The 14,416-nt window shown below is 35.7% G+C and overlaps 1 long non-coding RNA gene across 2 annotated transcripts in view; it reads left to right on the top strand.

Annotated features, from left to right (window-relative positions):
• Positions 1-14,416, top strand: part of LOC112652816 (uncharacterized) — a 90,519-nt gene that overhangs the window by 34,875 nt on the left and 41,228 nt on the right. The window contains exon 5 of one of the 2 annotated variants that reach the window (XR_007410423.1): positions 2,762-3,005. The exons of the other annotated variant lie outside the window; for it this stretch is intronic. This is a non-coding gene — a long non-coding RNA (uncharacterized LOC112652816). Of the gene's footprint in view, positions 1-2,761; positions 3,006-14,416 lie in introns of those variants that run through there. 2 annotated transcript variants of the gene reach the window in all.

The following is a 14,416-nucleotide window of genomic DNA, read 5'->3' as shown; positions in this document are numbered from 1 at the left end:
ATGAGTAGGATGGGGGAAGAGCAGAGGAAGAGAGGTAGAGAGAATCCTAAACTGTCTCCATCACTGATCTCATGACCCTGAGATCATCACCTGAGCCCAAATCAAGAATCAGATGCCTAACCACCTGAGGTGCCTGTAGCTTTTAACATTTTAATTATAGTGTATTTTGGTGTGGATGTGTCTTACTTGGGTTTTTGTGTTTCCTGGGTGTGGTCATCTGTTTCCTTCCCGAAGTTACAGAAGTTTTCAGTCATTATTTTGAAAACCAGTGTTCTGTACATTTCTTCCCATCTTCATCTCTTGGGACCCCTTTAATATGATATCTTATTCTGCTTGATATTGCTTCATAGGTCCTTTAAGCTATATTCCTTTTTTTTTAATTCTGTTTTTCTTTCACTGCTCTGTTTGGGTGAGCTCCATTACCCTGTTTTCTAGGTCAGTGATCTGTTCTTCTCCTTCTTCTAGTCTGCTGTTGAACCCCACTAGTGTAGTTTTCTGTTCAATCACTGTATTCTTCCACTCTGTGACTCCTTTTAGTACTTTCCTATATTTTTTACATCAGCTGAAATTCTGTGTTCATCCATTCTATTGCTGAGTTCGCTGACCATCTTTATGACCATTAATTTGAACTCTATCAGGTAGATGACCTATTTCCATTTCATTAAAGTCTTTCTTTGACCTTTTGTCAAAATCTTTCATATGGAACTTATTTTTTGTCTTATTTTGCCTGACTCTGCATTTGTTGCTATGTATTAGATGAAACAGCTACCTCCCCCAGGCTTGAAGTAGTAGCAGTGTGTAGCAGATGAAACTTATTGCTCAATTTTGCCCTAGCTCTTTGTTGTTTCTTGAACTTTTGTGATTGTGTAAGTAGCATGGCTTGTTTTTGATGGTTCCTAGTTACTGAGAGTATGCCAAGACCTGCAAGTCTTCCGAAGGGAGTGATCTCAGTCAGCACCTAGTTTCAGGGTGATTGAAAGCCATATCCTCGGGCAGAAGCTTTTAAAGTATGTTAATAGATCTAGTCTTTTGGGTCTGCAATAATAAACCCTGCTGATGTCCTAAAACAGGAGATCAGGAATTGTCTGCAAGGAAACTGTTATAAAAATTGGGGCTTCAGATGATTGTATAAGCTCTTTTTTGGGAAGTAGGAATGAAGCTAATGGAGGGCTCAAATGGTTTCATCCTGTGTGTGTTTCCTGAGAATGGCTCTGTAGCCTTTACAGTGTGGCATGTAAAGGCTTCCTGCCCGGAAGTCCTGAAGTCTTTCTTTAGCTTTAAACTTCAAGACAAGTAGATAGGCCTTTCTCACAGGTACATTAAAGGTATCTTATCGTCACTCTCTGTATAATTTCCTGAATGTGGTCCCTACCTAAAACTGTCTTCCTCAATTGTTATGATCCCATGCAGCCAGAAATGCAAGTTCCTCTAGCTGTCAAGGCAAGTGATACTGTGCCATGCCCTATGTGGACTGCACCCACCCACCAGTTTTAGCAAGGCTACAGAGAGTGCTGAGGAGGGGGCACATCCGTGCCTTTTGTGATAAAAGGGGAAGGGTACTTGGGCCAGGTCACACCTTCAGGTTTAGTGATGCAGAGGAAGAGGGCTGGATGCGGGGCATGCCCATAGTTTAGTGAGGCTTTGTCTGCATGCACTCACCTGCATTAACAAGGTAGAGGGAGAATGCAAGAATGGTACTTCCCAGTGCCTTCATCCCCAGAGAAAGTCTCCACTGGTTCTTGCCCCTTGGGCAGGCACTTTAAGATTAGCAGCTAAGTGTCCTTCAGGTAGAAGCCAGTTCCCTCTCAAGCCATTGCCTTTGCACAAGACTCTGCGATGAATGAGTCTGCATGCAAGCTCCTCAAAAGAAGTATCTCAGATCCACAAAGCCTACTAGATCCCTTAGATGTAAACCCCATTGGTTTCCAAACCCCTGTTTTGGGGGCCTCACACTGGGCATCCCAGCCCTTGAGAGCTGCACTAAAGAAACAAGGCCCCCAAAACATGAATGTGTCCCATTTATCCCTCGTGGAGAAATCTGTTTAGCTAATGTTCAGTTCTTTTTCAGTGGGGATTATTTCAATGTAACTATAGAGTTGGTGTGTCTGTGAGTGCAGGTGAGTTTGGGGTTTTCTTACACTGCCATCTTGAATCACTTCTCCATATCTCTTTTGATTGGTGAATTTAATTCACTTACATTTGAAGTAATCAGAAAACTGAAAGGACTTACTATTGTCATTTGTTGTTTTCTATTTTGTACTTCTTTTGTTTCTATTTTTCTCTCTTCCTGTCTTCCTTTGTGATTTGTGAAATTTTTTGTAATGATATTCTTTGTTTTTTCTCTTCCTTTTTCTAATTGTCATAAGTTTTCCTTTGTCATTACCACAAGGTTTACATAAAACTTTTTATTTTTTTATTTTTTAAAGATGTTTTATTTATTTATTCATGAGAGACCCACACACAGAGAGAGAAAGAGGCAGAGACACAGGCAGAGGGAGAAGCAGGTTCCATGCAGGGAGCCCGACATGGGACTCGATCCCAGGTCTCCAGGATCAGGCCCTGGGCTGAAGTTGGCACTAAGCCACTGAGCCATCCAGGCTGCCCTACATAAAACTTTTTATAGTTATAACAGTGTCTTACTGTTAAGAACTTAACTACAATCACAGGCAAGAAAAAAATCTACAATTTTATTCCCTCTCCCCTGACTTTTTAATTAATGTCAGAATTTACTTCCTTTTTTTCTTTTTTTTTTTTTCCACAGAGAACAAGAGTGTGAGCAGGAGAGGAGCAAGAGAGGGAAGGGAAGCTTAAGAAGGCTTCATGCTCACTGCAGAGCCCCACGTGGAACTTGATCTCACAACCCTGAGATCATGACCTGAGTCAAAATCAAGAGTCAGAAGCTTAACCAATTGAGCCACACAGATGCCCCAGTTATATTCTTAGTAATTCTGTCTTTTAACTTTTATACTAGGGATAAAAATAATATACTCACTACCCTTACATTATTAATAGCATTCTGAATTTGACTAAATATTTTTACCTTTCATAGCTTACTTGTTGCTATCTAGCATCATTTTGTTTCAATGTGAAGAATTCTTTGTATTATTTCTTATAAGTGGTGATGAATTCCCTTTGTTTGTCCTTTAGGCTTCATGAATCTTGTTGTCCTTTTCCCTCTTTGATATGGGAAATTTCAACCAGCATTTCCTTAAATTAGCCTTCTATTCTTTATCTTTTTCTTCTCCTGCTACTACTCACCTGGTGTATACACTGGTGCACTTAATCATGGTCTATAAATCCCATAGACTTTCATTTATTTTTTATAATTTTCTTCTTTTTATTTCTCTAACTGGATAATTTCAAAGCACCTGTCAAGAATTTACTGACTTCTTCTATTTGATGGAATCTGCTGTTGAAATTTTCTGTTGAATTTTGCATATCAGTCATTGCACTCTTTAGCTCCAGAAATTTCTTTGTTCTTTTTTTATTAATGATTTCTCTTTGCTAAAATTTTCATCTTGTTTAGGTTTTATCGTCCTGATTTCATTTAGTCATCGTTTTTTTTTTCTTGTGGTTTACTAGAATTCCTTAAAATAAAGGTACTAATCCTCCCCCAACCTCCCAGGAAGGTAGTTCAATAAGTAAAGCTCTTCTGATATTTTATTTATTTTGCTCATTTGGTGGCATCATGCTCCCCTGGCACCTCTTTATATTTGTATAGTTGCATTGATGTCATCAGATTTGAAGGATCAATCACCAATACTAATCTTCTTGGTAGAGGTAGACTGGCTTTGAAAAAGAAATCCCTTCACCAGTCAGCCCAAGCCAGAGATTCTGGGTCAATTAGTTAGCAAAGTTTATGGAAATGCAGGTTTAGCATAGGAGTCCACAAGCTGTTGGTCATGATGCTGAGGTCCATGTGCATGCTGATGTCTTTATATTGTATTTCCCTCTTTTTTTTCAGGAACTACATATTGTAACTGAAAAAATATTACTCTATTTCTTATCTTCCTTCTTACATTGAAATCATTATTTTATAATTATAATTTCTAATTTATTATCTTACATGCTTATAGATATGAAGTTCAGTAATGAAAATATTTTAGGTTTTTGTTTTGTTTCATTTCTGTAAGAGAGCAGGAGGGAAGGGCCGAGGGAAAGAGAAAGAGAATCCTAAGCAGGCTTCACACCCAGCTTGGAGCCCCACATAGGGCTTGACCTTGGGACCCTGATATCATGACCTGAGCCAAAACCAACACTCAGCTAAATGGGCCACCCAGGCACTTGATAAGTATTATTGTCTGCATTTGTTTCCTGGCCATTATTATTTTTTCATTCTGTGATTATTACCAGAATGGGAGGGAAGCAGAGAAGGAAAATGTTACAAATGACCATTTCTGGGTGTCAAATTATGATATAGGTATCTCATATGTCTCATATATATATGTATATATGAGAATGGTCTGGTAGTAGAGAGGTGGCCCTAGGCTTTACACTACACTGCCCCAAGCCAGATAAGTAGAGCTATGAAAAACTATCCAGTCAGAAGGACAAAAAGAGCTAAGGCCCTGACAAAGGAACTAACTGGCTATAATAAGACATAAAGAACATGTAGTATGATAGGAATGTGGACAGTGAGGCAGATTGTCTCAAGATCCTAAGAAATTGCATTATGTACAGTTTTGTAGACCATAGTCAGCAGGTTGTTATTACTCTAATTATAAATGAGGCAAGTGGTTACATGAGGGAATTTTTTAAAAAGTTATATGATCTCATTCTCATTATGCCAGAAACTTTGTAATCCTCCTTTAAGCCAAATCCTGCCATTTTTTCCTTCTAAAATTAAGAGAGATAATGTGACATATTACCCAAAGGTGCTTCAAAGAATAACTTATTGCCCAAACACTGATACTCCTGTTATCAAATATTTACTTAACTTGCAACAACATTGAAGTTTTTGTTAAAAGAAAGCTTTCCTGGAACATAGCCATGTTTATTCATGTATGTATTGCATGGTTGCTTTCATGCTACAATGGCAGATTTGAGTAGTTGCAATGGAAACTATGTAGGTCAATAAAGCTTAAAACATTTTGTATCTGACAAAAAAAAAAAAACACTTGAGGGATGCCTGGGTGGCTCAGCGGTTTAGCGCTTGCCTTGGCCCAGGGCATGGACTTGGAGACCCAGGTTTGAGACCCGCGTCAGGCTCCCTGCATGGAGCCTGCTTCTCCCTCTTCCTGTGTCTCTGCCTCTCTCTCTCTCTCTCTCTCTCTCTCTGCTTCTCATGAATAGATAAATAAAATCTTAAAAAAAAAATACTTGAAACAGAAAAATATTAAGCCAAAATTTGCTTATTGGAAAGAATTAATAAGTTAACAACACTTTGAGAAAGACTGATCGCAAATAAAATAGAAAACATAATTAAGGAATAAAAAAGGTAGATTTAACTATCAAAAAATACATATATTTAAAAATAATATATTAGGGGTATCACTTTTTGACAAGAAAATTAATATAAAAACATAAAATGAACATGAAATAAAGTTATCATAAAAGTGCCAAGAAAAAATACCCCTGAATGTTTTTATTTCTATTTAGAAATAAATGTTGATTACCTTCCCTTAAATAAAAACAAAACAAAACAAAACAAACAAACAAACAAAAAAAAAACAGGCCCAGATAGCTTTAGAGAGTATAAATAAAGGATGTACTTTCAAAGTCTTGTTAGGACAATATAAAAAAGAGAAAAAGGGGTAAAAAAAGGACAAGGACACTAACATACACACATACCCCACAAAATCATTTGTGAACTGGTAACAATTTTATGGTGTGGTAACTAAGCACAAGATCATAATGTTTGCTAGATGTATCTTAAGTTGAAAACATCTGGGTATATTGCCTACTATTTTTCATTATCTGTTTGAAAAATGTTGAGTAATGTTTCCATTAAGCATACTTGAGAGACAACAATCCTTCTCACAGATGATTTCAACTTCTAATCAATCTCTCTTACATTCATTTTTCAGTTCTGAGCAAGACATTGCTAATGCTACATATTCTAGAATTCTCTCCCCTCTGAATGATTAGAATAGCCTTTAGTCTGGAGAGGATTTATTATATGTTTTTTAGTAGACTTCCTTGAATTCAGCCTGCTTTTGAAAGGGGTGGCACAACTTCTTAAACTTTTTAGAATATCTTTTATAGTAACACATCCTTATTGTAAATTCATGGAACTTAATGCAGTGTAGTCAGTGGATTTAATAAATTCTCAGATTTTACATGCCTGAAAATTAACACCAAGAAACAAAGAGGATTATGGTAACTTTTTCACCATTTTGTTATTAAGTGGTTTTTGTTACTGGTAGTTATTCTGACCTCTCTGACAGGAATGTCAAGGGAAATGTTTTATTAATGATTGAAGAGCATTTTAAATGTGAAGTGCCACATAAATACTAAATTATTCTTGACATAAGGAACTAGACTATACCAGCTGTCCTGGCCATAAATGTCAGATCACGGGATTATTTCTGGAAAACAGCTACTGTCTAATCCCTGTCACTTCAGCCTTTTGAAGGAGCTAAAGGTACATGTTTTACTGTTAGTAAAATTTAATAAACTCTACTGCTTTCTGTTATATTAGAATACTTAATAAGATCACAAAAATTCATTAATAATCAGGGAAGAAAGACCTCACTTGGAAAAAGAAATGGCATGAAATTCCAAAAATAGAACAAAAAATGTTTGTAAAATATCATAATATGAAGAGACTAATGAATTATGTTTAAAGAAATGCATACTTAATTATAAGAAGAATAAAGGGGATGGATTGGGAGTTGTGATTTTACATGACACACCCACAGGTGGCTATCTCCAGAAATAAAAGGAATTTTATCCAATAGGCTTAATGACTGAAACTATTGTAAATATGATGTTTTCAAAACATAATAGTCATATTTCCATTAGCAGATAATAAGGCAAACAGAATCTCCATAAATAACAAAAACAACCAACCCAAGCAAAATCAATATGAAGGCACTGAGCTGTAATTTATAATGATTTTAAAGAATTAGTTGAATGTAAGAAAAGAGAGTCCATAAGATGGTGATGTCGAAAATATTTTCTTCTAGTATCTGAAGCTACTTTAAAATATTCTTATGGAAAGAAAGAAAAAAATAGACTAACATTTATATCTTATACTAAAAGTTTAATACTTTTGTCACTTTCCTAAATACAGGCATACCTTGGAGATACTGTGGGTTTGGTTCCAGACAATCACAATAAAAAGAATATTGCAACAAAACTAGTCACAGTTTTTGTTTCCTAGCACATATGAAATTTGTATTTGTACTATAGTCTATGAAGTGTATAATAGTACTGTTCAAAAGATACATATATGTATAAGATATATAAACTTTTAGTATAAGTCATAAATGATAGTGTATTTGTATTTGTTTTTTAAGTAAGCTCTATACCCAACACAGGGTTTGAACTACAACCCCAAGATCAAGCATCACATGTTCTACTGACAGGGCCTCTCTGTAAACCTAAAATCACTCCAAAGTAAAAAGTTTATTTTTTAATTTTTTTAATTTTTTTTAATTTTTATTTATTTATGATAGTCACACAGAGAGAGAGAGAGGCAGAGACATAGGCAGAGGGAGAAGCAGGCTCCATGCACCAGGAGCCCGACGTGGGATTCGATCCCAGTTCTCCAGAATCGCTCCATGGGCCAAAGGCAGGTGCTAAACCGCTGCGCCACCCAGGGTTCCCGAAAGTAAAAAGTTCAAACAAAAAAAAACGTTAGTGTAAAGTTAAGAATGTTGCTAATTTGAGTAACATGGAAGTTGAGGAAAAAATGAAAAAAAGACTATCATTATATATATGAAAGTTATAAATGTTACAAGAGATATCCAAGAGTATCATGGCAGAGTGAGAATTCATTACCCTCCACAACATAAAATCCTCCTAAAACAATAGTTTTAAGTACTAAATTAAAAAGAAAGTAGAGGAGGGAAAAAAAAATCAACAATGTTTTGGAAACTTCATAAGCAGTGTGTGAGTTACTAAACCTAAAACGCAGAATATTAAACCAGTTGTGACAAGCTGAAGAGCAATTGGATTTGTGGGACTGAACCCTCATAAGTTTCTGGAATTGGCTGTAACAAATAAACCCAGAAGTGGATATGAACTTGATGTGGTTAACAGGAAGATTAATTTATCTGAACGGAAGTTACACCCACCCTTCAGCTACTCCATTCCACTCAGCCTGGAGACCATTACACCTTCTCTATTACTGAAAAGTAAACACTGTACTGGAGGGCGATAAAAGGGTATGGACTGCAGTTAACAGGTATGGTTGGAAGGAAAGTCTACATATCAAATATGAATATTGGGACCCACCAGTTTCTTTCCCTGCTGGAATTCTATAATTTTTCAATGCTGTTAGCAAGGCATATATTCTTCCAAACTGGAAAATCTTACCAGCTTAAAAGAAGTAACTAAAAATTCTGACATTAAAAATTCCCCAGTGGGGATCCCTGGGTGGCTCAGAGGTTTAGCGCCTGCCTTCGGCCCAGGGCGTGATCCTGGAGTCCCAGGATCCAGTCCCATATAGGGCTCCCTGCATGGAGTCTGCTTCTCCCTCTGCCTGTGTCTCTGGCTCTCTCTCTCTGTGTATCTCATGAAAAATAAATAAAATCTTAAAAAAAACAACAGTAGGAAAAGAACAGAATCTGGGAAGATAACTATAATGGGTAGCTTCTGAGCATTTAAAGAAGGTACAGCATTAATCAACAAGTGGATGCTATAAAAAGCAACTTCTTTTTGTCTTCTTTTAGAAGACAAAAAAGAATTCAACAGAGAATTAAATAGAATTAAAAATCAAAGTAGAACAAAAACAAATGAAATGGAAATTATCGAAAGGTGACAAAAAAAAAAGTCAGACAACCTATCTGCCAAGTATACACAGAAATAAGTTCTAGAAAGAGATGAAAGAGAATATGGAGGTGAGGAGTTCCCAGAGCCAAAGAAAGGACACTTGACAAGGCACAGAGAATGCCAGTGAATGAGTCAGTGTAGACCCATAGTGCAGCATAAAACTAGCAGCACAATTCAATGAGTTTATTGCCCTCTCCATCCGTATACTTCCCCCTTCTCCTTCCAAGGCAGCCCACCATACCTAATTATCTCTTACTTTCTAGAAACTCATTCTTAGTCTCTTTTATCTGCTTCTTCCACCTCTTGTTTTGTTTTATTTTGTCTTGTTTCTGTCGAAGTGTTCCAGGACTTATGACTCCCATCTTTTCTCTTTTTATACTTTCATTTCCCTTGGTGTACTTTTCCAGTTTTATGGGTTTAATCTATACGCTAACTTCCAAAATTAATTTACGGTACTGGCCTTTGTCTCAGTTTTAGCTTCCCAAGATTGTCTACTTAGTATCTCAAATCAACATATGTAAAAATGAACTGATAATTTTCTTCCTCAACTCAGTCTGCTCCTGCTAAGCCATCCCTATCTTATTTGATGGCAACTCTGTCTTTCCAAGTGTTCACCACAAAAACCATGATTTCATGCTTGAACCATCATTTTTACTTTTCACAACCAATGCCTTGGAAAATCCTTTTTGCTTACATTTGAAATACATCCAGATCTGAGTACTTATCATCCCAATTGCTGTCTCTGGGTCTGTTCCCCCATTCCTTCTTTTCTGTGATCTTATCACTGTTGTTCCTTCTCCTTCACTGGGAGCCCAACATCCTATTTTCAATGAAGCAACCAGATTAAAATTTTTTTAAGACTGCTGATTTCTATGCTCACAATCCTGCAGTGATTTGTCATTCCACTCATAGGAAAAAAACAAAGTTCTTAAAATAGTCTATAAGGTCTTCATGATCTAGTCATGTATGTCCTCCTTCACAGCATCCCCTACTAATAGGCTTCTCATTCCAGGTAAGCCAAGTTCCTTGCTTAAATCCTCCAGATCCAATAGAAACATGTTCCAGCCAAAGGGACTTTATGCTCACCATTTTCTCCATGTAGAATGCTTTCACCAACATATTTGCATGGCAAATCCCTTTATTTCATTCACATCTTTGCTCAAGTGTTCCCTTCATGTAGATATTGCAACGCCTGGTATCATATTTAAAACATATTCTCTTTTTCCTCTAAGCAACTCCAGATATTCTTTTTCCTGCCCCACTTTTTACTTTGACCATGGCATTTATCAGCTTCTGATATTCTTTTTAAATTTATTTGGTTATTATATTTATAGTTTATATTCTTCTCTTCAATGTAAACTCCTTACAAGGAGGCATTTCATCTATTTTCATTGAACAATGGATCTCAAATGATTAAAAAATTGTCTAGCATATAATAGGCACTTACTGGAAACTTCAAAAAAAGGAAGTACTGCTAGACATATTCATTTAAGTATTATAATATAACTACTGAGTAGCGATCTAAAAATTTGCCATGTATCTTTCAAGAGAATCAAAGGATGAAAAATGAGAGGGTATGATAGAGAAATCGGAAAGGTAGGCTAAACTCATTTCTTACAAATGAATACAAGTACATAATGACTAAAATATAGAACAAATGAATATCAGCATAAGCATGTAATTTTGAGATAGAAAAAAACCTCCCAAATACTAAAAATTCAACCAGAAGTGTTGAAAGTCACAGCCTGAAGGCGATGGGAAGTGAGTTCCTTCTGGATGGAGCAGGCTGTTATTTTTCATTCCAATCCTTATATAACTCAAATATAGTTAACTGTGCAAAGGTAACTTTGGAACATTAATTTTAAGAACTGTTTCCGCTAAATACAAGAATGAAAATTAATATTATAATTTTCTAACACATATGGGGTCAGGGATGAAGAGATGCCAATTCAAGTGAGTTAAATTTCCATCTTTCATGGTAGGGATCAATACTCTCTTATAGAACCTATAAATAAAAAAAAATGGTGATATTATATCATATAAATTTTTGGAGCCAATTCTCAAACTGAAATAGAAACTTAAAATATACCTTGAAGAATAGGGCAGAGAATAAGGCTTTCACATGTACCATTGTTTGTCATTCCTAAACTGCTCTGTACTATTTGATATCTAATATGTTCTTTAAAAGTATGGACTCAATAATGTTAAAATAGAAATGTCTTTATATCTCACTTCACTTTTTTTCAGCCATTTTGGATTAAATCTTCTTCCCTGTGTCTTAATTTTCAAGTCTAGGAAAAATTTAATTTTCGTTACTCATACTTCGATGATTTCCCTTCAAGTGAATTCCAATCTTCTGAGCATATAGACTCTCCAGTCTGCTCTGATTACATAGATAATTGTGGTAAGGGAAGTGATAGCAAGGAATAAGTGTATTTCATCACAAGGTATGGAGGATGACACCACCTATTTCTATGTTGTTTCCTTTAGGAGCTCCTTGAAGGAGTTTTAGGAACTTTAGGAGTTTAGTCAAAAATCTGAGAGAAAAAAAAAAGAAACTGAGAAAAAAAAAAAAAAAACCCACAAAATTCCCATGACTTTTATTACACATATATCATACATATACAGTATTTGAAGGTTAGGATAAAGAAATATTGTGACCCACATCCATTATTTTTGGATTCTAGTCTTTGTAGTTTTATGTACATTTGTGAGAAGAGGTGAGAAAAAATAGAAATTGACCCATATCATTAATTTACATTTCAGTATACAGTTTCTATACTATTTATTTTACTTTTTACGAAATCTGCTCTTGTGCAATTCATGCTTCCATGGAAAGGTATACCTTCAAAATTTCTTCCTAGCTCTAGAGATGACTTTAAAGTTCTGATCAAGTCACTCTTGTGTTTGAATAGAGCAATTTTCTATCTGGATACTGTAATGGTTTTGAAGCAAACCTAGATGTTCTAATCTATATACTCTCCTTTTTTTCATATCTTTCATAAATTTCATGACATTTATGAAGACTGTTAGTACCAATGCTTATCAAGTATTAATATTTGAAAGGGATATAGAAGTGCTAAATGTCCAAATTATTTTAACCTCTGTGTCTCAATTTCTTTATCTGTAAAGTGGGATAACAGTACCTATCAAATACAAATATTGTGAGGATGAAATGAGTCAATACATCTGGGATGCTTAGAATAGCATCTGGGTTATTGTTAGTACTAGCTATGTATTTCTCCTCAGTATCATTTTTTTTTTTTTGGCTTTATTCCTGTAAAGACAGGTGTTGGCTCCCTGAATCTTAGTGAATTCCCAAGTTCTAAACCTTCAAGATCTGTCTGTGTATCTTTCATCTGGTATCTTACAGATGGAGGGAAAACAATGTTTTTATACAATAAATCAACTAAGTGTAGTAATGGCATTATTACATTTTACTTTTGGAAAAATAAGGAACTGTGTAGAAGATAGATTCATTGCTAAGTGGTAAATTGAGCAGAGAAACAGTGGCTGAAAAACTCTTTAATTAATGTATGTAAAATAGAGGATTTCAACTAAGGATGCCACTAAGAGAATATAAAGAAAGAGCTTAGATGCCAAAAACAATTCAAGTCAAAATTGATAGCTCTTTAGAGAATATGTGATTCTCAAATTCTATTTCCATTAACCTGAGAAAGGAATATAAGAAGAAATGGACATGGTGAAGGAGAGTAAACGTTATTGTTTGAATTGAATGTGGAAGTTCTAAACAGAGAAATCCAAAAATAGTTGAGACACAACAAGATAAGGATTTAGCTAAATTTAAGATTAAATCCTGGGTAACAAGTTTTAAATAGATGCCAGAGATGGGTCAGGTACCAGTATATTTTAGTTGGCATAAGGCACTGCATTTACTGTGATGGATAGATAACTGGGTATATGGCAACCTGTTCCATTGCTATATAACACACCACAAAACTTAATGGCTTAAAGGAAAAAAATTTAAAAACTGTTTTCTATCCTATTTCTATGTGTTGCTTAGGATCAGCTGGGCAGTTCTTGCTTGTTGCCTCTCATAGTGAATGCAGTTGAAGAGAAGTTGAAACTAGAGTCATTTTTAAGATTGACATGGCAGGAAAATCAAGATGTCTCATTCACATTGCTGAGAGTCCGTTCTGTTTGCTGGCTGGGAACCCAGCTAGAGTTTATCATACTTCGTCCCCACATAGCCTCCTAACATCTCTTGAGCTTCTCAGAATAGTTGGGTCCTAAACATATATGTTTTAAGAGATAGAAAGCAATAGTAGCCTCCACCCAGAAGATAGAAGCATTTCCTCCCAGTTCTGTGAATAAAAGCAGTCCAAAAGCTTGCCCATATTCAAGGAGAGGTGTCTCTTCACTGGATGAATGTCAAAAAACTCAGGATAAACCTTATTTCATCACACAGTCTTAAAATGAAAATGATTATAAGACACTTAGCTTTGGTCTTACCCTCTTTTCCCCACATTTTCAAAAATTTTTTGTTATCACAGATTTATTATTAACTTTTTATTTACTTGAGGAAAAAAAGAAGGTAAAATGACATTGACTAGAATGGATGAAGAGACGATCTGGAACAGGGAGCAATGCCATGGCCTCTTAGTGGACACCAGAGTGTGGCCGCAGACAGTGAGAAGACAAAGAGATGATTAGGTTAGCCCTGGGAGAAAGACAAAAGTGACACATTTGAGATGACTTCCTATTTATTTTGAATTTTCTTCACCTCCACTACTTAACCTCTTACATCATCAGCTGGGAGGAAATATAATGTATAAAAGGTTAAGCTTGTGGGCTGTCTATGACATCTAATGACCTGGCGTTAATTACAGGTCCTCCCCACCAAAGGCTAGGTTGTACAAAATACTTTAAGCCTATTTTCTTCTCTGTAAATAACATCTATCTATGTTTGCTTTTTATAATAGGTTCTATTTCTCATTTCATACTTTAAATCAGATTCTCTGTAAATAAACTCTTACAGGCAAATGTTTCTCCCTAAAGTTTCATAGTGCAGAGTTTAGCCTGGATCTGTATCTTCTGATTCCTGGATTGGATTACTGCCTATACATTGCTTTTATTCAGACTTTTTAAAACTTCATATTGTCACCTTTAATTTGCTAAGTCACCTGCAAAATTGGTGGCTTAAAAACACTGTTGTAGCTAAATTCTTCCGTGATCAGTATCAAGACTCTCAAGTTAAAGCCGTACTTGGCCTTCACTGACACTCTCCTGGCCAACACCACTGAAATTCATTAGTAGATGCTGTGCCTTTGGCAAAAGTTCTGCATGTATTTAGATATCAAGCAACATGTTTACTACTTCAAGGCAATGTAATCAGGTTACCATGGAGCTGGAAAAGGACAGTCAGCATTAAATCACAGAAGATTTCAAACTCACAGGCCTATAATCCTGGGTATAGTGTATTGCCATCTTGGATAAATGGCTAAATAAAATTTTATAA

Source organism: Canis lupus, chromosome 4, assembly GCF_003254725.2.
Source record: "Canis lupus dingo isolate Sandy chromosome 4, ASM325472v2, whole genome shotgun sequence".
Taxonomy (NCBI): domain Eukaryota; kingdom Metazoa; phylum Chordata; class Mammalia; order Carnivora; family Canidae; genus Canis; species Canis lupus.
Note: the sequence above shows the minus strand (reverse complement) of the source record. Positions and strands in the feature narration are given on the sequence as shown.